The sequence below is a fragment of the Sus scrofa genome, chromosome 1 (assembly GCF_000003025.6).
Source record: "Sus scrofa isolate TJ Tabasco breed Duroc chromosome 1, Sscrofa11.1, whole genome shotgun sequence".
Taxonomy (NCBI): Eukaryota; Metazoa; Chordata; class Mammalia; order Artiodactyla; family Suidae; genus Sus; species Sus scrofa.
Genome location: NC_010443.5, coordinates 43,299,442 through 43,326,444, shown reverse-complemented (window position 1 = coordinate 43,326,444; position 27,003 = coordinate 43,299,442). Strand labels below are relative to the sequence as shown.

The following is a 27,003-nucleotide window of genomic DNA, read 5'->3' as shown; positions in this document are numbered from 1 at the left end:
GTTTTAGCATGTGTCAGGATTTCCTTTCTTTTTAAGCTCACTGTATGTATATCCCACATTGTGTTTATCCATTTATCTGTCAATGGACACTTGGTTGCCTCTACCACTTGGCTATTATGAATAGTGCTGCTAAGAGCATGGGTGTATAAACAGATTTGGGGTCCCTATTTTTCCATTACTTTAGGTATATACCCCAAAATGGAATTACTGGCTCATGTGGTAATTATTTTGTTATTTTTTGAGAAACTGTCACAATATTTTTCAGAGTGGCCACACCATTTTACAGCCCTACCAACAGAGTACAAGAGTTGCTTTTAAAATATATACATTTTGACCATATTTCCTATAACCTAGAGGCCTGCTTGCTCAAACAGAAACTTATATGTAAATAATGCTAATATTCTAGTCATTCTCATTTTCATGTTAAATTTTATTGTTAGCTTGGAGTTCCCATCATGGCGCAGTGGTTAGCGAATCCGACTAGGAACCATGGGGTTGTGGGTTTGATCCCTGGCCTTGCTCAGTGGGTTGGGGATCCGGTGTTGCTGTGAGTGGTGGTGTAGGTTGCAGACACGGCTCGGATCCCATGTTGCAGTGGCTGTGGCGTAGGCCAGCGGCTACAGCTCCGATTGGACCCCTAGACTAGGAACTTCCATATGCCGCCGGAAGCGGCCCTAGAAAAGGCAAAAAGACAAAAAAAAAAAAAAAAAAATTTATTGTTAGCTACAAATCATAAAGGGAAATGGTGATTATGTGATGTTCATTGTACATGTAATAAATTCATTGAATAACAAAAAAATAAATTTAAAAAAAGAAGAAGAAGGCGCCCCTTGCATAAACATGTATTTAACGTGTTAATCACTGATTTAAAACATGTGTCCCTCCATGTTTGCTTCATAATGCTGAATATTTTCCAGTCTCTAAAGCAGCTTTAAGGTTATCCTGTTCCACTTTCAATGACTGCCCATTCTGGGAACGTTCTCTTATCAAATGACAAAACAAAGTCATCCCTGGAGTTTGGGTTTGGGTTTCCCTAGATGGCTTGAAATGGCCATGGATAATTTTCCCCTGGAAATGAAGAAGGGTTTCTCACATTAAGTCATTTGTACACCCTTGGACAGAGGATGGTGCTAACATTGCCGTGTTTCCTATAGGAACAACTGGGCTCATACCTAATTTATAATCAGATCTTGAAAGTGTGACAATTCTCTTGGGACCACTTCCTCAAGATTACTTGATCCCAGTGATTTACAGGGCACGTATTATCTGCTCCATTACAAAAGGAGAAGCAAGGTCATTCCTCCTGTTTGCTGGTCCCTAGCATGGACTGTCATCATTTCCCCTCACCTCTGGTCCATTCATACCTGCCCCGTCTCCCTCTGCACAACTTTCACTTTTCCCCACAGTCCCAGCCTTGGGCTTTCTCCTCCCTCCTGACTTTCCTCAGCATTTCAACCTCCCATCCCTTCTCCAATTACAGTGCATATCTCCAACATTGAGTCCTTATCCCTGTTCTCATTTTCTCTTTCCCTAAGTGCTTTTGAGAAAGAAGGTAATTGAGGTATGTCACTCAGAGATCACTATCTTCTGCTGACACTGAACGTCTCCCCAAATGGATGAATGGGCTGAATTAGACTTAGACTAAAGACAGGAAGACAGAGCAGAGGTCAAATAGAGGAAAGACAGGTGGCAGAGTTCATGCTGTAGAGTCTGATTGATAGAGGCTGAGATAAGCTTAATTACAATTACGTAAACAGAAGGTGGTCATACAAAGCTTGTGAGCAAAGAAAACGTAAGTCACTTAACTCCTCCACTCCCAGACCTCCTCATATGATCTTCTAATTCCCATGTCAATTCCTTCTATACTTATCACCCGCACTTCTTTCTCTCATTTGCAATTCATCAGTACATGGGAAATAGCACACTTGAGAAAAACGCTGTAAGTGCACCACCATTGGCACCCTACTTCAAGCCACTGTGCTCTCTTGCTGGGATACTGTGATAACCTCTAAACTAGTCTCTCCACATTTCCACCCTGCTTCCATGCTCTATTCATAACAGTGAGGATGATCTTTTGAAAACCAGAGTCACATCATGTCATTCCTTTGCTCCAGCCGTACATCCACAGCTCACAAGAATAAAACCCCAAGCCGCAGGGAAGGTGCCCACGGACTACATGATCTCTCCTCTGACACTTTCCTAATTTCATCTCCTACTGCTCCACTCCAACGCCAGTGACCTCTTTGCTGTTCCTCTAACATTCCTGGTAAGTTCCTACTTTACAGTCTCTGCTGACACTATTACCCTTGCTAGAAAAGTGCCTCCCTACAAACCCACACAGCTCCTTCTGTGAATTAGCTGAGCTACAAGCCAAGCGACTCTAACCAAACATAGCACTTAATTCAGAATAGAATTGTATTTCTCTCTCATGTCAGGGCAGCTCTCCCATCTCACGGTATGGTCTCCAAGGTTGCTCCAGTTGTTACCATTTCCCAGTTGGCAGGAAAAAAGTAAATGTCTTTAAAAAGATGACTCAGAAGTTACACACATCACTTCTCAGATCCAGTTGGCCCCAAATTAGTCCATGGCACCCAGAGTTGCAAGGAAAGCTGGGAAATATCATCAGTACAGATGTCATCTATTGGCTTAGCAAGAGCTCTGAGGTACTGTTACAAAAGCCACTGAAGGATGAAGGATGCCGGGGTGTCGTTAGCCCCTGTCATGCCCCTTCCCTTGATTCAGGACCCTGCTCAAATGTATCCTTATCAGAAAAACCCTCCCTCTTTACCCTCTGCAGATATTCTCCCCCATCACTGCTTATCCCTTCCCTCGGCTTTTATTCCTTTTCAGCAAGTACATTCAATTGATAGATCCCAGTTTTATGTTTGTTTACTGCTTCCCCTCACCAGAATGAAACACCAGACCCCGAGGGTAGGGTTTTGCTTTGTTCCCTGCTGTATTCCAGTCCCTAAAGCAGTGCTGGCCACATAATAGGCATTTAAAAATATTTGTTGAATGAAAATTAAGGATGGAGGTGAGGCTGGATTGTCCTTGAAGATTCTTGTTTCATGAAGTTATTTGGGTGTCTTAATGCACAAATATGTACAAGGGGTTGTGAACCTGAGCCACAGCAGGAGGGAGAAGCAGTCTGACTTACCTTCACCTTAAGCTGAAAGCTGAGGAAGACCTTGAGAAGGTGGAAACAGGCACAGACCAGGGCTCTCCGGATTTGATCATCAGTGTCCTGACATATAACTAACCATTCGAGGGCTTTGTCTGGTCTGTGGAGGAAGCCTAGCCATGTGTGGGGGTTAAGCCTTGCTGAGGAAAATGGATTTTCCCACTGACAGCCATCTTGTGTGGGAATGAGTTGGCCCAGGATGGAGGAGGGAAGGAATTTCTCTTCCTGTGGCTGGACGCCATGGTAGGAAGATGCCTGGGCATGCTCTTTGGTGGGGATTGACCTGGCCCCGCCTGATAGAAGTTTCCTTTAATACTCCTTGGTCTCAGATGGGTCTGGGCACAGGACCCTTAGGAGCACCTGAGCAGCAGTGCCTATTACTCTTTAGGCTGGATGTCTGTTTCCCCTTCCAAAGCCCAGTCTCTGCTTGGCTATGAGGACCAGAGGGAGCAACCAGAGTTCCTGCTCAGTGCACCAGGCACGGGGGCCAAGACCAGCCTGAAGAAGCCAAACACAGTCTGAACTAGGAGATTCGCAGAGCTCCAGAGAGCCAGGATTCAACAAATTGTATGCCTTCCTCCAGGATGTCCAGAAACCACTTGAGAGGTATATTCAGAAAGGGGATGGGGAGTTCCTGCTGTGGTGCACTGGGATCGGTGGCGTCTTAGGAGCACAGCGATACAGGTTCAGCCCCTAGCCTGGCACAGTGGGTTAAGGATCCAGGGTTGCTGCAGCTGTGGCTTAGGTCACAACTGCAGCTTGGATCTGATCCATGGCTGGGGAGCTCCATATGCTACAGGGCAGACACAGTGAAAACAGAGACAGAAATATAGAAAGAGAGAAAGACAGGGGGCTTCCTGTGGCCCCTGAGTAGGGCTTCATTTCTATTTGGATACTAAGGGAAGAATATTCTTGTTTTTTAGCTGGCAAATCTGGGGATATATCAATTACATCTACTTGGGAACACTGAAAGAAGTATTTCTTATTTCTGACATCCCAGAATGTTTCTAATTATCCCAAGCAGCATCACAGCTGTACCAAACATTTCTCAGGAAAAAGTTCAAAAATTTATTCTAAAAAATAATGTCACAGTGCAAGAAGTGCACAGTGCAAGAAGGGCCTGGCTAATTGCATCCAGGACAGCACAGGGTGCTAGGTACCAGCCTGCACTGAGCTAAGCCCTCTACAACCATTTGCTTTACCTTTGTTAACTCAATATGTGATCCCGGTGAGGAAGCACTGTCCAGGGCACAGATGAGAAGCCTGGACTGGCTAAAGGTCAACATGGCTTATGATGGTCGGAACCCAGGCTGGGTTCAAGGTGGTTTGGTTCCCATCTGGGGTCTGGAAGCAATTATGCAGATGCAGGCATACTGTCTACTGGGAGAAAGGAGACTGCCAAGCAAACTAGAATGTACAACCTGCCTCACCAGAAACAAATGAGCCTTCCTTAGGCATGGCTTTCATCCTTTGACTCTTCTGCCTCCAAACAGTTAATGGTCCCTGCTTCCTCTAATATCAAGCTGATGGTCTAGTGTTTGATTTTCCCTCTGCAAGGGGTCCCTTCCTAACTGCTGAACTTATTTTCACTTTTTCCCATCATGAACTTTCGACCCCAAAGTTTTGACAGACTCCCTGCTTGTGACCACTTTGTTCATCCTGGCCCTTAACTCAGCTCACTTTGTTCACACCACGTGAGGACTTCATCCATCGACTTAAGCACTGTCTTGAATTATGTGCTCAATGTTTTGTTTCTATTTGTTTTGGTTCTTCAACGAGATGGCAAGCCTCTCTGGGGGAAAGATAGTGTTTCCTACTTCTTTATGTGCCTTAATGCACCCAGCACCATTTCAGTACCTTACAGAACTCAGTTAACACTTTTTTTTTTTTTGTCTTTTTGCCTTTTCTATGGCCGCTCCCGCAGCATATGGAGGTTCCCAGGCTAGGGGTCTAATTGGAGCTGTAGTGGCCAGCCTACATCAGAGCCACGGCAACGCTGGATCCGAGCCGTGTCTGCAACCTACACCACAGCTCACGGCAACGTCGGATCATTAACCCACTGAGCAAGGCCAGGGATTGAACCCACAACCTCATGGTTCCTAGTCGGATGGGTTAACTACTGCGCCACAACGGGAACTCCAAGTAACACATTTTTATTAAATCCAGAGGAAGTTAGGAATCACTGATCTATAACTAGTTCTTATAAGTAAGTGCCTTTCCTGCTGAGTCACATGAAGGGTTAGTGTGAGTTTCCTAAAGTCATTAAAATGACTGGCCACAAAGTTGGCTGCTTCAAACAACACAAATTTATTTGCTCACAGCTCTAGAGGCCAGAAATCCAAAGTAAGTGTCGATGGGCCAAAATCAAGGTGCCAGCAGAGTCACTCCCTGGAGGTTCTGAGAGACTACTCTTTGCTGCTCCCAGCTTCTGGGGCTGCCAGCATTCCATGGCTTTTGGCCACATCACTTCATCTCTGCCTCCGTGGTCATGTGGTCTTCTCCTCTGAGTCTGCATGTCAATGGTCCCTCTGTCTCTATGTTACAAGGACAATTGTGTTTGCATTTGGGGTCCTCCTGGATAATCCAGGAGAATTTCCCCATGTCAAACACCTTAATTTAATTATACTTGCAAAGATCCCTTTTCCATCTAAGGTTACACTTACAGGTCCCAGGGATTAGGACATGCTATCATTAGGGACCATTATTCATCCTACTGTAAGTTATAATTTAAATACTATTCTTAAAATTTGATTAAGTAAACATAAGGGCATGGAAAAAGCCAGTGTTGAGCTAGAATCGAACAAAGTTCTCAATAAAGTAATGACCATCCTGCATGCACATACACACATGCACATGCACACATGTACCCCCACACACATATGACTCTGGGCCAGCAAAATATTTCCTAGTCCATCTTCAGCTTCAAAAGGGATAAGTGTCTTATTTATTTTAAAAAAAGAATTAAAATGCATGTCAGGGCATTTAATTGAGACTGCCAACATGACAAATAGAAAGATTGGATTCTATACACAGAGAGATTTGTTTATTAAAGTGTTTTGAAACTCCAGCTAATAAAAACAGCATTTAAGATTAATACAGATTAAAAAACTATTTGGGCAGGTAGGCTGCGATAAAACATAATTGAATGTGCAAATATTTCTATCAAATTATGTTCTTATTCAACTATTTCCTTCTAAGTCCCTGTGGAATTGAGAAATGATATACAATACTATTATAATAGCCAACATTTGTACAACATTTTATAGTTTACAAAGCTCTTCATGAACCTAATTCAATTTGATTCTCACCACAACCTGGTGAAATAGGCAGAGTAAGTGCTATTTCTCCCAGTTTCTGATGAAAAAAGAGATTCAGAGGGAATACATGACTTGTCAGGAAATCCTGATATTAACCAGGACTCGGGTTTCCCACTCTGGAGTCAGTATACCTTCGGATACACTAGTATTAAATTCAAGATAAAAATGATAGCAATGAGGGAGTTCCCATTGTGGCTCAGCGGAAACGAATCCGACTAGTATCCATGAGGATTCGGGTTTGATCCCTGGCCTCTCTCAATGGTCCCTCATTGCTGTGAGCTGTGGTGTAGGACAGCAGCTACAGCTTCAGTTTGATCCCCAGCCTGGGAACATCTATATGCCGAGAGTGCGGCCCTAAAAAGCAAACAAACAAACAAAAAAGATAGCAATGAATTTAATCATTAATTGAGAAATGTGTAAATTGACATCTGAGAGAGAGAGTTCTTGGCTGATGAGCTGTTTGTCCTGTTGGAAACGTGACAGCTCGTCACTCTGCCAATCTGCCTCTTCCGTCTTTGTCCGGGTCTACAGCTAAACTGGCCCCAAACTTAATCCAAATCTGGGGGTATTCCTGACATACAAAAATACTGGCAGCAAGACCAGCAATCTGGTTTTTATTTTGATTTTGTAGCTTAGTTTAATGAGCATATCTTGGAACCTAACTTTCCGTCAGTTAAATGGTAATATTTATGGATCCATTTGTGTAACACATTATGTCAGGTACTATGGGGAATCTCAGAAATACTTTCATCATTCACACCCCCGTCCCACCCATCTATCCATCCATTTATTCATTTAATATTAACTGATCATTGCTCTGGCCAGGCACTAGAGTCGAAGATGAACAAGATAATGTTGCCATTATTAAGACACTCACACAGTGCAATGAGGGAGAGAGCCATACTGACAGATTGGTAAAAAGAAGATGTGATAAATCCAACATTGGTGTTAATAGGCAGGGGTCAGGAAAGCAAGCCCAGAAGAACAGCTGAAATGCATCTTTTAGAACAAGTGGAGTGAGCAGGGAGAGGGAAGAAGTAGGGAGTGGGGCAGAGGGTACATGAGCAAAGGCCCAGAGCCAGGACACAGTGTGGTGTGCCTTAGCTGTGCCTCTGAGCTATCAGGATCAACACCTCTGAAACCTTGACCCCATCTTTCCTCAACTTCCACTGCAGCCTCCAAGCAAGAGCTGCAGACACAGAGCATAGCCTGGGTAAGCCCGCTTTATTAGGAGCAGGGGCTACTCTGTTATTTGAAGCTGATGAGTTACAGGACCATTCCTTTGAATGGAAGGAAGAGAAGGAAGGATCTGGTTTCTCATATTCCACCAGCCTCGGGGTGAATGGATGACTCAAGAGCATCAACAACTATCTAAGGAAGAATCAAAGCTAAGAGAAGACCCAGCAAGATCTTTCAGGGAGGTGCACCAAGTTTTAACACACGACATTTTTGAGCCTCTCCTGGAAAGTTTCAGCCTTCAACCCAGCATCTGCATTATCTGGACTCTTCTCAGCATTCCTTTCTTTTTCCTGGTGGGGGTGAGTCTGCAGGTGGGGGTGGGCATGACCCCTAGTAGTTGGGAGTGTGACGCTAACTGACCTGGGGTGCGGTGGGGTGGAAGGGTCAGAACTAGTAGATCCTGACTCTGTTTTTCCTAGAGCCTAAAGTGAAAAGCAGCATGTGGTGTCAGTGAGGCTGGAGAGGTGAGCAGGGTGGAGATCCCGGGGGCCTCATAGTCTGGAACAGTGCTGCCCCAAAGAAATGCAAAGCCGCATTTATATTTTTTAATTTTGTAATATACGCATTTTAAAAGCCCAGCAAAAACATAACAACCTATATGGAGAAGCATCTGAAAATGAATGGATATATGTGTATGTATAACTGATTCACTTTGCTGTATACCTGAAACTAATACAATATTGCAAATCAACTACACTCCAATAATTTTTTTTTTTTTTAAAAGCAGATAGGAGTGGCTCAATGGAAACAAATCTGACTAGTATCCATGAGGATGCAGGTTTGATCCCTGGCCTCACTCAGTGGGCTAAGATCCGGCATTGCCATGAACTATGTGTAGGTCACAAATGCAGCTTGGATCCTGGATTCCTGTGGCTGTAGTACAGGCCAGTAGCTGCAGCTCCTATTCAACCCCTAGCCTGGGAACATCCATATGCCACAGGTGCAGCCCTAAAAAGACAAAAAAAAAAAAAAAAAAAGATAAACAGGTAAAATTTAAAATTAATTAAAAAAATATTTTTTAAACCTAATATAATCAATTTTTATCATTTCAACACATAATTGACATTAAAAGGAATTAATGAGGTATTTTTTGAGCTTTCTTTTGCACTAAGTGTTCAAAATACACTGAGTATTTCACTCTTATAATAAGCACATCTCAATTCTGATGGCCACATTTCAAGTGCTGAATAGTCACATGTAGCTAATGGCCACCCTGTTGGGTGTGTTTGGTCTAGAATTTTTCCTAGATGTGCATGAAATCATGGAAGGGTTTTAAACATGGAAGTGGCGAGATCAGATTTGTGTTACAGACACATTGCTATAGCAGGTTCAAGGTAATTTAAAGACTGGAGGAAGGAAGATGAGGTGGGACACAGGGATAGAGAAACATAGGAGGGGGATGACCGGGGTCTTTCAAAGAGAGGGAAAACTAATATAGTGGGTTGATTGTCCAGTGATGAAGCTGATGAAAAGCCCAAGCGAGGCAAAAGGAGCAATCTGGAGGTTTGCAAATGAGAAATCAAGAAGTCCCTGTTACCCCTAGGCTGGAAGGACAAAGGGAGGAGGTAGAGTTAGCAGAGCCAAAGCTGAGGCATCTGGTGGGAAGTAGAGCTCTCACGGGAAGAGGCTGTCAAAGGCAGAGCAGGGGAGGGAAAACACCCTGCCACCACCTTCCAGCCTTCCAGCAGTGCCTCCCATGGCCAACCCTACCTGGAACCCCACTGATGAGGGAAATGCACTTTCCTGCAATGCAGAGCAGAGCAGAGGAAAGCTGGGGACCAGAGCTGAGGGCAAACAGGCAAATAAATGATCAGGATGCAGAGGCGAATTTTTAAAACTTTGAAGAGGCAAGTTAGCATAAGTAGGATTATATTAAGGGTCACCATAATAAGTGCTGAGTTTCCTATCCCAAGGGAATCTAAAAGGGAGAAAAGGTAAAAAGTGACCATCAGCTTTTCTAGAGTCAGCAATTTCAAGCCAGCCTACTCTGTCCATCCCTTAGGATGAGTCCTTTCCCGAGAGAACTTGTAATCCCTTGTGTAAACAGGTTTCCAAGGCAGATCCGCCCTTCCAGTTGGCCGGACACAAAAAAGATGTGACTAACTCCAAGCAGGGGCTCATACTAAAGTCCTTGCTAACACTGGCTCTGGTGATAAGGGCTAGGGGCGCTACCATAACTGGAGATCAAGAGAAGAAGCAGATCTGGGGATGAGACTGAGGGTTCAGTAAAGGTTGATTTTTGAGATATTTTATAGGGTGCAAGGGAAAGATGACCAACAGATGTTTGGATATTTGAGCCTGAAATTCCAAAGACAGGTCCCAGCTGAGGATATAATTTGGGACTCCTCAGCATGCAGAGGTCACGAAAACATCCAGTTGATAAGATTACTCAGAGTAAAGTAGGATGAAAAGCCCTGGGGAACAGCAAAACACAAGGATGTTCACTGAAAGGTCTCTGTGAAAGAAGCAAAAAGGATGGTCAGGAAGGAGAGCCAGGAGGGTGCTGAGTCACCAAAGCCCAGGAGTGGACGCTTCAGTTAGTCTTGGGAAAGAACTCATCAGTTTATTCATTCAGGTAATACTTACTGAGCCCAGACTCCATACCAGGCGCTATTCCAGATGCTGTGGATAGAGCAGAGAACAAAACAGAAATCTCTGCACAGATAAGATTTACATTCTGATGTCAGTGCCTCAAGGAGGTCCAGATAGATAAAGAATAAATAGAGTCCACTGGCTGAAAATGAGATGGGCTTTGGTGAACAATGAGAACCTTCAAACAGAAGCTCAGAAGACAGATCACAACGCCCTGAGAGCAAACATATGGTGAAGGAGTAGAGATAGTGGGTGTCAGCTATTCTTTGGAGAATTTGTATAAAAAGGAAGGGGACACTTATTGAGGTAGCACCAATTCAAATAAATGTTTGTTTTCCTTTGGCTGATAGATTCTTGCATGCATTCTTGTATTTGTGGGCTAGCTTCCAGAGAAAAGAGCCTGGAAATGTAAGGAAGTTGAAGATTTGGAGAGAGGGTACTTGATGGAGCCCAGTTCTGAAGCAGGCAGGAGGGGAGACCCCTCCTTGAGTCTTGACAACGTTGCATAGTCCTGTAAGTTAAGGATAGCTTGGGCATGCATTTAGGTATGTATCTAGGAGCAAGCTTTTCTTTCACTATTCTTTGTTTCTAGTGACCCCTAAAATAGCATCCAGATTCAAAAGAAGCATAGAGGAGCATATGTGGCCCATGGAGGGTGATAGATAAGAGGGAAGGAGAGAGGCCCTCTCCTTTCTCCTCCTGCACCCCTTGTGCACTCTCATCCTGGTCTTCCCCTGACCCCATAACATCTCAGCAGCTACGCATAGGTACAAACAGGACCCAGAATGGCCTTCCCAGCCTGTTCAGAGCCCTGCTTGCCACAGCTGCCCATCTAGGGGCCCTTATCTAGGGGCACTAACGTGCAATATTTGCCAGGCAGCAGCAGTGCTCCGGGTTCTCCAGGGCCTCGTGTGCAGCTGCAGGGGACCAGGCAGCACCTGGCCGCCACTGAGAGCAGAAGGAGAGCCCGTTGGTCCCCCAGCTGGCTGTGTGGAGCACTGACCCTGGGCTGCTCACGGAGAGACACAGGACCATCTCTAGTCTCTAGGATCTTTCCCTAAAGTTGAACTGGCAGGCTAGGTGGGCAGATCTATAAAGAACAGAAAGACGGCTGCGTGCTAATCACCCCGCCCTGCCCCATCCTGCCCAGCTCCTCTGCTGGCTCCCCTCACCACCCGCTGCATCTTTCTAAATAAAGACAGGATTGGTTTTAAAGAACTGCTACGATGTGAGGGTGTGAGTTTACCTTCACTGAGGGCACTGATGGCCCACCCAGCAGAGGATCCGTCCTCAACGTCCTTACTGCCTGGACCCACAGGACAGAGATGGTGTGGAGGGCACCACCCTTCCAGGCTTCCCTGGGGCCAACACACCACTTTCAGCATGTCAGACATGCTCACTGAGTTCTCCAGTTCACGTCTATACAACCCTTTCCTTCCTGATACGGCGGTCAAAACAAACCCGCCTTCCCCGGTTGGTGATGTCCGCTTTCTGCACACACCTGAGGTCACAGGTCATGTCCTAAAACTATGACAGTCTGAAAGAATATAACAGAAAATCTTTAAAGGGCCAATAAATGAGAAAAACTAGAGGTATGTGCATGTATATATCTGCATATATCAGTATTATATATACACATACAAATATTAATGTGTGCATATAACAGTATATGCAGATATAGACATGATATATACATATATTTAAATACACACATACACACCCTAAATAATAAATGCGCATGAAGAAAATTAGAAAATAATTTCATTCCAGTGCTCACCTACATGAAACAGAATAGAAAATGGGAGTTTTGGCTTTAAAAAAATCACTTCTAACCTAGTTTGTTTATGATTACAAAGCAACCAGATGGAAAACAGGCTGGGGACAAAATCTGTTTCATCACTGGAGTGAACAAACACAATTAAAATGCTAAAAACATGAAGTCTCATGAAACTGAACATAACAAGGACTTAAAAAAAAAAAAATGGTGATTGGGTGAGTTACAGCCACCTAAACACCAGTGATCTCTTGAGACTCCATATCCCTTACCGCATCAGCTGCAGGCAAAAGAAAAAGAGCTGCCTAATTTGAAATCAATCATTAGTATTCATTTTTTAATCTTGCTACAGCTGGAGGAACTGCGGTCTGTCATCTTTTCTGTCCATGTGGCAAACATTTCCTTTGCAGAAAGCAGGATTGGCAAGCTTCCCTCACTCACTTGCTCATTCATTTGCTCATTCACTTTCCTCCTAAAAGAAAAGAAAAAGAGAGAAAAAAAAATCCCTAGGCTTTTGTGTAACCTGAGCTGAAACAATTGAAATCCACTTATTGTTACAGTACAATTTTTCCCCCTTTTCAGCCGTGTGGGCATTTTCAGCAAAAAAAGCACTTTTTTATAGAGTCTACTGCAAGTATACTGGAGTTTTTAAAAAGTAAAACCATAGAATAATTTTTGCTAGCAATTTCAACAAAAAAGAAATCTGGAATTAAGGCAAATTGGAAGAATATTGAGCAAAATATAGTCACTCTCTTTTAGGATGCAGTAGTAGAAGATGGAAATTCAATTTTGATGTTGTTCCCTTTGTTTATCATAACAAGAGGTGGTACACCCCACCCATCCAGTTTCCTGCTCTAAGGTACAAAGATAAGCTTACAGCTTATAACAGTGCACTACTGAGAACATTCTAAAGCTAAGGGGCAAACCACACTTACTAACGCTTGGTTTTTCCCCTCAGTATAGCTACCAACTTCCATTTACAATGTACGAATATTTTTCTGTTATTTTTTAACCAAATCATATTTTTATTACCAAGATCACTTTTAACATATAAAAATGAAAAAGAAATCATTGTCCTGCCATGTTTATATAATCATATTAAGCATTTGTATTTTTTCATATTAATTTTTTCATTAATTTTCATTGACCCTGTATTTTCCCAAGAGGAACAGGTCAGTCTTTGCTAATTCAGTGTTACCATGACTTTATAGATCATAACTACCCCAAAATAATGAGAATTGACTGTATTTTTATGCTTTGCTTAAAAACCTTTAAAAACTCTTCACTATTATGAAGCTTATATTCCTAAACGTGCCATTTAAGGCACATACGTTTACGCCCTAAATGAATTCTTTAAGCTTGTCTTTGACTAATCCCCAGGGTGAACTTTTGTTGCTGAGAAAGATTCACTACGATTGTAAGAAAGAGCTGGTTGAAACAAACACCTTCAGGTTTGCCAGCAGAAGGCTATCTGCCGGAGAAAACAAATTCTGCTTTAAGTTAAAATTCTATGGCAAAAAGGCCCTTATTTCTCAGGCATCTAGAGAAAGGCTCTTTCTCTTTTACGTCTCTTGGCAGCATATTATCAGGGTCGTTGTTTCTGGAAAACTATTTTGTTGTTACCATGTTACTGCTTCATTCACAGTCATGGAGCCAAATTGGACTATAGTCATTCCATTGATGTGAGCTCCTAGCACTGAGGTTAACTCTGACACTCTCTGAGAGCATACTCTGTCCCGAAGCCAGAAACAGTGCCAGGAAACATAACCAAACAGTGATATCACAGAGTAGAGCCTCTATGGGTGAGTGCAAACATTTAAAATCAGCGTTCAGAGGTTTCTGGCATTAAGAGTTACAGATCATGAGATTTGGACCCATATTCAGTTCCAAGTAGATTCTTGCTGCAATGTTAAACTTCTGCACTCCCCTGACCCATCCATAGCTTGATGTATCTTTACAGACTATGTGACGGTGGTGGGGAAATACAAAGGGCACAGCCCCACGTTCACCTCTCTGCTCACCACGATGCAAAGGCAGCATCTGTGTGCCAAGCAGCACAGCTGTCCAGGGGCTTCAGGCAGTGACCAAAAACAAGGTCACTGGCAGCCCTGGGAGGAAGGAGCAAAGCAGCTGCAGTGTGGAACAGGCTCAGAACAGAAGGGAAAAGATGCCCCTTCCCCAGATACGCTGTCAAGGGAGGCTAAGATCTGGGATACACACCATGGATGGACAGGTCTCTCCAAAGGACTCCACTGCCCACATAATTAAGTCCAAATTCTTCAGCCTTAGACTCACATGCTGATGTCAGACCCCCTTACCTCATCATCTCCTTCTGCCCCCAGCCACTTGTTGTTCTCCAAGCTCATCATCTCCTGTCCAGTCTCCATTCACTGGCCTGTGGGGATGGCTTGTCTCTTTTCTGAATGGTTAGTTCTGCTAACCTATCATCTCCTCTGAGCAGCCTGCCCAGAACCACTCGGGTCCCCACAGAGTAACTCACACATTCCTGGTGCTCTCCCGCACCTTCTTACCCTACACTCTGGAACCATCCATACTGGTTTATAATGATCACTGCCAAGTCTGCCTCCTCACCTAGCCTATGAGGCTTCTGAGAGCAGGAACCTAGTCTTCCTCCTGTTTGTGTCTCTGATGTCAGCCAGTGCCTGGTATGTCTAGATGCCCAGGGTGTCCTGATGATTAAATACCTGAATGCAGGGATACCTTTTTCCTCTTTTTTTTAGGGTTGCCCCTATGGCATATGGAAATTCCCTGGTGAGGGGTCAAATTGGAACTACAGCTGCTGGCGTATGCCACAGCCAGGGCAACACCAGATCTGAGCTGCATCTGTGACCTACACCACAGCTTTTGGCAAGACCAGATCCTTAACCCACTGAGTGAGGCCAGGGATCGAATCCACGTCCTTGCAGACACTATGTCAGGTTCCTAACCTGCTGAGCCACAACCCGAACTCCAGAGATATATTTTTGAGACGCTAATGGCTTCACTTTGGTCTTTGCTTGCTCCACAGCTCCATGTTAAGCTGGGCAGCTCAGAAGGTGCAGTCCCTTCTAAAGTTGGAAGATAACTGGGTGGTAACACTAGCTGTTCTAAGGAAGGCAGCCATAGTGTAAGAGAAGTTCCAACCAACAGTAAAAGGAAGGGGAAGCCTGTCCCTCCCCAGTCCAGTGTAGAGAGGAAGGAGAAAAAAAGATAGAGGTCGGGGAAGTCCACTAGGGCAAGGATGTTCTGACCGATCTTCAGACCACATTCCAAAGAATTGGATGCTGCTAGTTGAGAGGACACTGAAAGCAGAGGGATCTTGTGCCCCACTCCCAGGTTAGAACCCTGGAAGGAGACACAGGGAGGCCCCATGCAATCAGCAGGAATCCACACTAGACAAGGTCTGACTCATGCTCCTGAGGCCCCCTCCTCCATGGGGTGGAAGCTCCTTAGGTAATCAGCAGGTAGCTGAAAGGTAAGTGCCATGATAATCATAGAAGAAACGGTGAGGCATGTCTGTGCTGAGGCTTTGGCACAGACAACTTAAGCCAAAGGTCAGTGCAGAACTTTGCTGAGGTGCAAAGGGGAGGCCCAGTCTGCAAGGGAAGACCACCAGACCCTGTCAAGCCAAGAGATCAGGCCTCAGATCACCATCCACAGGCTTCAGCTGCAGTGAAGTGGCAGGAGGACACGTGGAGGCCTTTTATAAATTCCAGAAGGCCCCTGAGGTCTCGGTCTGTGGGCCCAAGGCCCCCTTCCCCCTCCATAAGGTCATATCCATATTTAACAGTAGTTACTGCCTTGGGAAGACCAGGGATTGAGGAAGAAATCTAAAAGATGCAGTATTTATGAATAAAAGAACAAGTTAAGGAGTTCCCGTCGTGGCGCAGTGGTTAATGAATCCGACTAGGAACCATGAGGTTGCAGGTTCGATCCCTGCCCTTGCTCAGTGGGTTAACGGTCCGGTGTTGCCGTGAGCTGTGGTGTAGGTTGCAGACGCGGCTCGGATCCTGAGTTGCTGTGGCTCTGGCGTAGGCCGGTGGCTACAGCTCTGATTGGACCCCTAGCCTGGGAACCTCCATATGCCGCAGGAGCGGCCCAAGAAATAGCAAAAAAAGAAAAAAAAAAAAAAAAAAAAAGAACAAGTTAAGTCATTAAAAGCAATGAGGATATATATTTAACTGGCCGGACAGGGACTCCCACCTCAACTTTATTCGAGGAGGCGAGAGCTTGAGAAGAGGATTTGCCCAGCTAAACAGAGAACTCTATTTTGGGGAGTGCATGGATTAAATTTTTCAACGCTTCTATAAATGAAAGAAAGCCAGACAAAGAGAAGGGCTCAGGTGAAACTATCTAATGAAAAAAGGAAGCAGCAATGAAATAGGGATGCTGTCCTGGGGACATTTTGCCTAGTAATGGGCCTCTTGTTTAAATGTCCATGCCTTCCTCTTTTGTGAGTGATCTGTGCTTCCCCAAAACCCTGTGAAGAGAAGAAATCAAGCAATAGGAAGCCTGGCTCTGGGTTGCAGCCATGCCAGTCAGGTATAATTAGCCTCTTGGCTGCCCCTCACTGATACTTTCAGAAGCAGTGTGTGTGTGTGTGTGTGTGTGTGTGTGTGTGACTTTTATTCACCTTTGGGCTAGGGGGCCTCATGGACTCATAGTCTAACATTCACAGCTTATAACGAAGGGTGAGGACTTGTCATTCACCTTGTGGCTGGAAGACCAGGACTGGCCCAGCCCGCTGACTCTGACACTGTGAACTCTCAGGTCTAGCCTGTGGGTCTGGCTTCCAGTTCCTACCTTTGCCTTCCTTGGCCTCCCCAGACAAGAACTCTGGATTGATGCCAAAACCCAAGCATGGGAATTCCTGTTGTGACTTATAGGAAACGAATCTGACTAGGATCCATGAGGACACAGGTTCAATCCCTGGCCTTGATCAGTGGGTTAAGGATCCAGCGTTGCCCTGAGCTGTGGTGTAGGTCACAGATGTGGTGTGGATCCTGCGTTGCTGTGGCTGTGGTGTAGACCAGCAGCCACAGCTCCAATTAGATCCCTAGCCTGGGAATTCTATGTGCTGCAGATGCGGCCCTAAAAAGACAAACAACAACAACAATCAAGCATGGAATTCGTTCAGTTTCCTGTTCCACGTGGCTTCTCTGACGGCATTCGGGGTCTGGCTTTGTAGGCCTTGTAATCTGTGTTAGAAACTCCAGCACCGGCCTCTCTAGAGTAAAGAAGAACAATGGCTACTTCATTTTCCTCCAAAGCCTCCCAACTGCTCATCTTGTAATTGATGACTTCCCTCTGTCAGCCCACGGCCTCCCACCCCACACAGCTTCCCCTGCATCTCCTTGGCCGTCACTGGTCCTGACTGGCCCAGCTCAGGAAGTGCTTTCCCACATGCTATTCTCAACCACTTTTATTCTTGCAACATGCTAAAAATTCACATGGTGATATATTTAGTTCTAGCTAGTTATCACAGATTCATGTGTGCAGGCATCATGAAGGGTATCATGTGTGCCAGTTCACTTAACCCTTTAAGAACCCTAAGATATTGCTGTTTTGCAAATGGGAAAACTGATGTGTAGAAGGGTTCGGAGTCTTGCCCAAAGCCACAAAGCTAGAAAACTGTGGAATACGAACTTGGACTCATCTCTGCTTGATTCCAAGGGCTGCATGCTTGGTTCCACTTCAGGCAGCCTCCTGTGAGGAGTCTGACAGTCTCCACCCGAAAGATGTTCCTCTGGCTCTGAACTTACTTCCCAATGATTTCCAGACAAAACCCCTATATTTTGAAGCTTGACAGCACAATTCATGCTAATGCACAGCCCGGTTTCTTTCCCCTTACCTATGTATCATTGTCAAAGGGCAGTTTTTTAAAGGGTAAAATCATAACTCTTATATTAGTATAAAATGAATACAAACAAAAGATTTTATTTGACTAATTAATCAAAGATGGGACCAGCATGATGTCACAATCAGCTCAAAGGAAAAATTTTATTTTTTGCTTTTTTAGGGCTGTACCCATGGCATATGGAGGTTCCCAGGCTAGGGGTCCAATTGGAGCTGCAGCTGCCGGCCTAAAAAACAGCCACAGCCACAATAGATCCGAGCCGCATCTGTGACCACCTACACCACAGCTCATGCCAACGCCAGATCCTTTAACCCACTGGGTGTGGCTAGGGATCGAACCCTCATCCTCATAGATACTAGTTGGGTTCTTAATCTTCTGAATCGCAATAGGAACTCCCTCAAAGGGGAATTTAAAATACCTTACCTATGTAGGCAATGTGAAATGCTGAAATGAATTTAACATGACAGCAAAACTAGTCAAGATCCACCAGGCAATAATCAATTGCACCTGATACCACTCATTTGCATTTCTTTTTTTGGCTACGCCCCAAAGCATGTAGAATTTCCTGGGCCAGGGATTGAACCCAAGCCACTCCAGTGACAACCCCAAATCGTTAACCACTAGGCTACCAAGGAACTCCCATTTGCATTTCTATGGACAGCAATCATGTTCACTATTATCATTTTCTACAACCTAGAGTACAAAATAACAACAATGAGAGCTGGAGATATCCTGGTAGTGTGTGCTGCAGCCAACACTCAGAGGTCATTTTTGGCCATTTCAAGGTTTCCTGAATTTTCTTCCTGGACTCTAGTACATAATATTTTTAATATGAATGTATGATAATATAACCACTCTCTCTACACACACACGGGTCTAGATTCAAATTGTAGAGAAACATTTTCTCTCCAGAACGAGTATAATAGAATCACCTGTTTCTCTGGCCCTCTTTAAGTGGCATCTATTAGATAAGCATTCACCACCAACTCTGTATTATTCCCAAAGAATTCCCCAATATCATTAGTTATTAGCTTTTCACCAAAACAGTGTCATGTACTAGACAGTCACCTCTTATCTTAAATGTCATTGATGCTTGCACTGCAGCCAATCATAGGACATTCACGACAATAGGATGTTTTGAAGTCCTAGTTAAATATTTTGACTAAGACTGTGCCTTTGCTTTGATAGAACATCCTAGAACAAAACAAATATTTACCAAAAATACTCCCTAAAGGAAGATATAGTTCTATCTCTAAGAAACCAAAAGTTTCTTCCTTCCCCAGACACCTGTTTCCTGCCTTGAGAATTTAGGCTCCTTTGGTCACTAGTAATGGATACTTGCTGAGTAAGGATTTATCTGATAAAGGAAAAATGAAAACCTCCCCAGATGCCAAGCGCAGCTATCCAGGAGTGACTTGGCAACTGGTGTTTAGATCCAAGTTGCTTTAGGATCTAAATCATTTTCTTGCCTCCTAAGGGAAGCAACTCTGAGACAAGAATTAACATGCAACTGCTTTATTTGGGAGGTGCAGGAAACACCGGTAGAGAAGGGAAGAGAACAGAGTAGCAGGCAGCCAATAAAGGATGTGTGATTAAGACAATCACAGTGGGCCATAAAAGCTTCCTCTCACTGTGACATGATGCAAAACACTAACCCAGATATACCCAGCCCAACGGGTGAGGGAGCTGGCGTATCAACCCCTGTGAGCCATTGATTGAGGACTGCTCCAGAGAGGTGCTAATTCTGCAATGCCTCTAGCCTGCTATAGCTTCTGGAAATAAGGCCTTTAGACCCAGGGATGTAGACACTGGCAGCCGGAGTCAGCCAGAGCCACTGAAGGGCTGGGGGATTAAGGAGTAGACCGATACTGCTCATACTGACTCACCAGCAGCTGAAGAAGGATGGGCTTCTCCCCAGTGTTCAGCATTAATTTGCTTCGGCCTCTCTCTTGGTCTCTGTTTTCTTGCTTCTTGTCCTGCTTCCGTATTTCCTAGTAGCAGAAAGAGCATGCACCTTGCTGACATAGAGCTTATCGCCTTGGGCTGGCTCACAGGTCCCTGGTCAGCCTCTGGATTGGCTGTCCTAAGAGCAGGTACATACCCCTGGCTCCCGTTTCTGAGTCCAACAGATTCAAGTGATATAGAGCAGGACCTCTTGTGCCAGAGAATAGCCTAGAGGCTGCGAGCAGGACAGCGTCCCAGGGTGAGCAGACACCATCCATGTTTTGTCCTACACAGGTGATGGCAGAGCTAACTAAGCCTCTGATGGTGGTGCATCCTTTCATCTGCCTCACCTGGGCAACAGGTGAGGCTTTCATTATTAGACTCTCTAACCTGAAGCTGCGGTTCTTCATATATATGTTTCCTCTTAAGACTTCAGCGTGTTCCTTTGGTCATCTTAATTTAAGATTTACATTGTACTTTACCTCTCACCATTTCTACCTTCTCATTTGATGATTTTCATGAATGAAAGCCTGATGGATAGGCAGTAGGATTTCACTGTATTAAGAACTGATGTTGTCTTGGTTTCCAGGAGTACACTGCATTCGAATGTGGGGACACTGCAGTCTCACTGAACACCTGACTCCCCTCTTCATGTCCTCCGAGGGCCTCTCTCTCCCAGTTACACTCTTTCCTCTCCATATTTTCTTTACAGCATTCAGCACTCTCTGCAGTTTAATTTTTGTTTCTTTACCATTAATTTCCTGACTTCCCACATCAGCTTCATGAAAACAGATGCCAGAATGAGGTCATAAAATTAACGTTTGTTGAATGAATTTATCACTAAAGCAAGAACCTTAAAGTTTTTTCCCTAGGAAGAGGCATGAGGGATGAGTTTGGATGGATCCAGTGGCATCTGTGGCTACTGGATGCCTATTGTGACTAAGAAAAATTCTGGAATGGTCCCTGGCCAGGGACACTGTGGAATCATCAGGCAGAACTGAAGTTGTGGGAGTTCCCATTGTGGCTCATTGGGTTAAGAATCTGACCAGTATCCCTGAGTGGCCTCGGTCAGTGGGTTAAGGATCAGGGGTTGCAGTGAGCTGTGGTCGCAGATGTGGCTCAGATCCCGAGTTGCTGTGGCATAGGCTGGCAGCTACAGCTCTGATTTGACCACTAGCCTGGGAATTTCCATATGCCATAGGTATGGCCCTAAAAAGACCAAAAAAAAAAAAAAAAAAAAAAAAAGTGAAAGTGTAGCTGGGGTCTCATGACATGGTTCATGTCAGCATGTCCTACTTGGAAATGGAAAACTTGTTAGGAACCACTAGGCAGGACTATCAGGACAGGGGCATGCGGGGTGGACAGTGAGCAACAAGGAAACACCTGGCAGCCATTAGGTCAAGGGCACAGGACAGTATGCTCAGAGGGCAAGATCTGCCTCCTGGATGAAAAGAGTGGGTCCTGCCATGGGCCAGCCTGGATGAGGAGGATTCCAAGTCAGGGAAGGAATTCACAGCAGCCGCATTGCTGACAGCAGCACCCCCCACCCCACCGCCTGCAGCCACACTCAGCATGCCACAGCGCTCTCCAGGCCAAAATAAACAGCTGCAGAAAATGATTCTCCACGAGGTCTTGAATATACTGTCCTTCTGGAGACGCTTATCGAGGTCTGCACTCATTGCCAAGAACCAGCGCTTACACTTATCTGTATTCGGATCTTCCTTTCATTTCTTATTTTGGAAATTTAGATTGGGTATGAAATTTAAAAGAAAAATTGAGTAGATAAAATTAAGTATAACATCAATAATTTCCATCCTGGCTACCCTGTACCTAAATAGCAAATCCAACAATGTGTCAGAGGAGGGAGTTCCTGTTGTGGCTCAGTGGTTAATGAACCCGACTAGGAACCAAGAGGTTGCGGGTTCGATCCCTGGCCTTGCTCAGTGGGTTAGGGATCCAGCGTTACCATGAGCTGTGGTGTAGGTCGAAGATGCAGCTCAGATCTGGCGTTGCTGTGGCTGTGGCGTAGGCCGGCGGCTACAGCTCTGATTAGACCCCTAGCCTGGGAACCTCCATATGCCGTGGGTGTGGCCCTAGAAAAGGCAAAAAGACAAAAACAAACAAACAATGTGTCAGAGGAGAATATGAAATGGTACTCAAACTTTGTCGTTCATGAGCAATATCCCTTGAAAAAAAGTAGATAAATGAGAACAACTTGCTCTAGAAAAATGTGCCTATAAAGGCTTGAGACTGCTGGTAATGGGCTAAGTAGCTTTCAAATCAAGAGCAGGATAGGCAGAGGCTGATGATATCCAAGTGTGAGACTAGAACCAATATGGAGTTTCAGAAAGGCAGAACAATTAATTAATGATTAGGTTTGAACTCAGAAAAACGACACACTCACTGGTATGGTCCTATGTCAGTGAATGTACGGAAAAGAAATGGATTTCTGTGGTAGATTTAGGAAGAAAAGTTTTAGCAGAAGCTTCAGCGAAAATGGAATTGCTAAACTGTAAGATGGCATATGTTTGCAAGAGGAGAAAAATCCAGATGTTCAAGGCCCTGGATCCAGATGTGACGAATGTGTCACATTGACACATGCACTGAATAAAAGAAAGTCTCTAGGGCAGATTATTCAAAGAAAAGTGACAGCAAAGAATTTCCTAAAACATCAGGAATTTTCTCTCTTTAGTAAGCGCACACCTATAAATACCTTTTGTTCATTTTTGATGCACATTTTCTTTGCATTCAAGCCGATAATAATGACAGTTTGAAATAATGTTCTTTGAGTTAAATATAGAACTTCAAGACAAGGGACAGTTATTCAACCTCATAGAGCCCAGAGGTTTCTAACCATGTTTCCTCCATTACTACAAAGGAAAGATTGGTTCTAAAACTATGCAAATTAAAGGTGGTGTCTGCTCAGAATCCCCCCTCACAATGTTCTTGGCTCCAAAGGCACTGATTCTATCTTGCTCCACTTCAGCCCTTCCTCGAGGCAGCCATGCTTGTCCTGTCTACTCAGATCTTCACATCTGACCACAGCTCTCTGCCTGAATATTCTCCCAGTCTATCATTGTTACTGTATCTGCACTATATCATTCATTCATTTAACAACATATTGACAGCCCACTCTATGCTTGGTATTGTTCCTATAATACATCAAGGAACACAACAGACAAAAATCCCTGGGGGTGTGGTGAGGAGGAGGCAGATAATAAACAATGGACCCGATAAGTAACATGCTATGTGAGAAGGCTATAGGTGCTCTGGAAAGTCAGCCAATCTCTTCCCCAACTCCATGTTCAGCAATATCAATTCAGTGGCCTCTTGGTGGTAACTTGAAATTTTCAAGTATTTGTACCATGGAAATATGCAAATCATACAAAGTGCAGCTTCTTTTTTTTTTTTTTTTTTTGCCCAGATAGGCAGCTCATAAACATTTACCAGCATCTCACTGGTGTGACTTTAAACCAAACACTAACATTTGAGCAATGACATGAATAAGGTGAGGGACTCAGCCTCCAGCCTATGGCATCTAAGAGAAGAGCATTTAGGGTCATGGAACAGCCACTGCAAACGCTCCAAATAAGGAGCAGTCTGGATGTATCCTAGAAATAACAAGGGGTCCAGGGGGCAGGGCAGAGAAACTGAGAGACAGTATGGTGGGGGAGTGGGGGGCTGGTGGGGGGATGAGCTTGGCGAGGTAACTTGAGAGCAGATTGAGAAGGAACTTGTAGGCAATCAGTGTGTGGGGGGATGGTTAGCCTTTACTCTGAGTGTGATGGAAAACTACTAAAGGTTTTAGAAGAGAAGAATGTAGGATCTAAAGTACTTTTAAAAGGACTACCTAGACCGCCATGTTGAGAATAGATTGAGTTGGGGGGAGCTGATAGGCAATGAAAAGGTACAAGCAAGGCAAAATTTTTTCTAGATATTCTAGTCTATTATCTAGGTGAAATGTGATGGCTCAGAGTAACAATAATGGATATAGTGAAAAATGGTTGGATTCTAGATATATGTATATATTTTCCTTTTTTTTTTTTTTTTTTTTTTTTTTTTTTAGGGCCGTGCCCACGGCATATGGAGGTTCCCAGGCTAGGGGTCGAATAGGAGCTACGGCTGCCGGTCTATGCCACAGCCATAGCAATGCCAGATCCTTGTCACATCTGTGACCTACATCAGAGCTCATGGCAATGCCATATCCTTAACCCACTGAGTGAGGCCAGGGATCAAACCCACACCCTCATGGTTCCTAATCGGATTCGTTTCCATTGTACCATGACGGGAACCCCTCTAGATATATTTTGAAAGCACCAACAGAAGTATAGTGGCAGACATGTAGTGTCAGAGAAAGGAGTAAAGGCCGACACTAACACTTTTGGCTTGAACAAATGGAAGGATGGATTTGACATAACTTGAGGAGACAACTGTGGATGGAGCAGATGCAGGGAAAGGAAGGGTGGGCCAATCAGAACGTCAGTTCTGGACAAATTGAGCTTGAGATATCTATTATGTTGAGTAGGAGATGGATGTATGAGTCTGAATTTTAGGAGACAGTTCTGGCCTGGAGATAGATGTTTGGGATGCATAGATGGCCTTTAAAGCCTTGGGACAGCAGAGCAATGCCAAAGAGTGAGTCTAGACAGCAAAGAGGAAAAAGAACTTCAGGGTACTCCAGGGTTAACAGGTCAGGTGGAAGAGGAGGACCAACAAAAAACGAGGGAGGGAGTTCCCGTCGTGGCTCAGTGGTTAACGAACCCGACTAGGAACCCTGAGGTTGTGGGTTCAATCCCTGGCCTTGATCAGTGGGTTAAGGATCCAGCATTGCCATGAGCTATGGTGCAGGTTGCAGATGCGGCTCGGATCCCACGTTGCTGTGGCTCTGGAGTAGGCCAGTGGCTACAGCTCTGATTAGACTCCTAGCCTGGGAACCTCAATATGCCGCAGGAGAGGCCCTAGAAAAGGCAAAAAGACAAAAACAAAAAAAACAAAACAAAACAAAAAAAAAAAACGAGGGAGGAAGGAGCAGCCAGACTCGGAGGGAAACCAAAGGTGTGGCGCCCTTGAAGCCAAATGAAGACATTGTTTTAGGCAGGAGGAAGTAATCAGTGGCATCGAATGCTGTTGATAGCTCTGGTGAAATGAGAACTGAGAATTGATCACTCTGCTGAGCAAAACGGAGGTCACTGGTGACCTTGACCAGAGTGGTCTAAGTAGTGTCATAGAGAGAAGCCTCATTGGAGTGGGTTTAGGAGAGAAGGGGAGGAGGGAAATTTGAGACAGCGAGTACAGGGGACTCTTTTAAGGACATCCTTTGCAAAGTAGAGCAGAGAAATGGGGTGGAAGCTAGCAGGGGAATTCCGGTTAAGAGTAGAGCTTTGTTTCTTTTTGTTTAAAGATGAGAGAAACACTGGCACGTTTGTATGGTGATGGGATGAGCCAGTAGAGAGAGAAACTTCAGTGGAGGGGAACTTTAGTCCCTCAACCTTTCTGTTCCCTCCCAGGCTGGTTTCACTTCCTTTCTTGCTTCATCTCCCTGGTAAGCCAGCCTGGTCCCATGACAGGCTCTCTCTATTATGCTTTTACTAAACCCCTACCATGCCTCCCTTTTGTTATTCTTTCCTTCCCAAGCCCACCATTTTTCTCTTCTCTAGAACTCCTGGGTTGCCAGTTGGCTTTACTACAATAGTTTCATGCTACCTAACCTCACTTGAACATGCCGAGCTGTCCAAGTATTCTTTTATCCTTGTATTCTTTCATGGTTTACTTCCTAGCAAATAACCAACAATATTTATTCCAATTTTTTAAAAAAATTCGAATTCAGCATTTAGTCAACACATGTTTATTGAGCAAGAACCGCATTCTAGACACTGAAGCCTGACACCCACGGTTTCCCAGCCTCTTAGCAGATGACCTTCATTCTGCTTTACTGAAATGATGGATGAGAAGTTCTTTAATCTTCTCCCTTACATTCTCAACGTTAAAAGACACCCTTCCCATCATTATTTATAGAAAATACAGTATCCCTGCTTATCTCAAAGATTAACTCTTTCATTTTGCCTTATTTCTATTACCACTTATATTTAAGTACTTTGTTCTACCAATTAATCTCTCCGTGGTTTTTTTTTTTTTTTTTTTTTTTTTTTTTGTCTTTTCTAGGGCCACACCCACACCATATGGAGGTTCCCAGGCTAGGGGTCCAATTGGAGCCTACACAAGAACCATAGCAACACATCCAAGCTGCATCTGCAACTTATACCACAGCTCACGGAAACGTCGGATCCTTAATCCACTGAGCAAGGCCAGGGATCGAACCTGCAACCTCATGGTTCCTAGTCGGATTCAATAACCACTGAGCCACGATAGGAACTCCCCTCTCTGCGTCTTTTACTTTGTCTCCTCCCTTCTTTCCAGAGTGAATAGCTATACTAGCTTTTGAGCTAATGATTCTTTTGCTTTTCTTTATGAAGCATTTTTTTTAATACATAGACAGACATATCTATGTATATGCGTAGATAGGACACAATCAGAAGACAACCTAATTCTTTCCTGCTGTAGAGCACAGGGAACTCTACCCAATATTCTGTGATAGCCTATATGGGAAAAGAAAGTATCAAAGCAACTAAACTTCAATAAAACTTCAAAAAACGGGGGGAAAAAAAGAAGACGACAACAACCTAGTTCTTTCCCCTGGTGACCCCTTCCACCTCCTCTGGGGCACTTTTCTTTGTCCTCAGTGAAGTTTCAGACAGGTCACGTAGCTCATCTGCTCACTCCTTATATTCCTGGCCAATATAAGTCCTAGGAATAGCCTCATTTCAGTAAATTGCTGAGTCATATGTAATAGGTAGAACTCCAAATCTCGCTCACAGCCTCTTTTCCCCATTTTAGGCTTCGCCAGGCAGGTGCTGTGGGAAAAGAGGGAGTGGTTGGCTTCTTCATGTCTTCTTCTGTCTGAGCTTCTTGCCCTGTTTCTATCTGTCCTCTGCTCCAGGTGCTGCCCCTGGATCCTCAAAGAGAGGGACACCGGGGAGAGGCAAGGGTAAAAGCATGGAAGTTCTACTTTGCCTGGCAACAAGGGGACCTGGCACTGCTT

The 27,003-nt window shown here is 44.4% G+C and overlaps 1 long non-coding RNA gene across 1 annotated transcript; it reads right to left on the bottom strand.

Annotated features, from left to right (window-relative positions):
- On the bottom strand, window positions 679–21,001 carry LOC110260244. Its single transcript, XR_002343175.1, has 3 exons — window positions 20,062–21,001; window positions 19,847–19,951; window positions 679–12,575 (listed from the first exon to the last, which is right to left on the bottom strand). It is a non-coding gene; the product is annotated as an uncharacterized LOC110260244 (long non-coding RNA).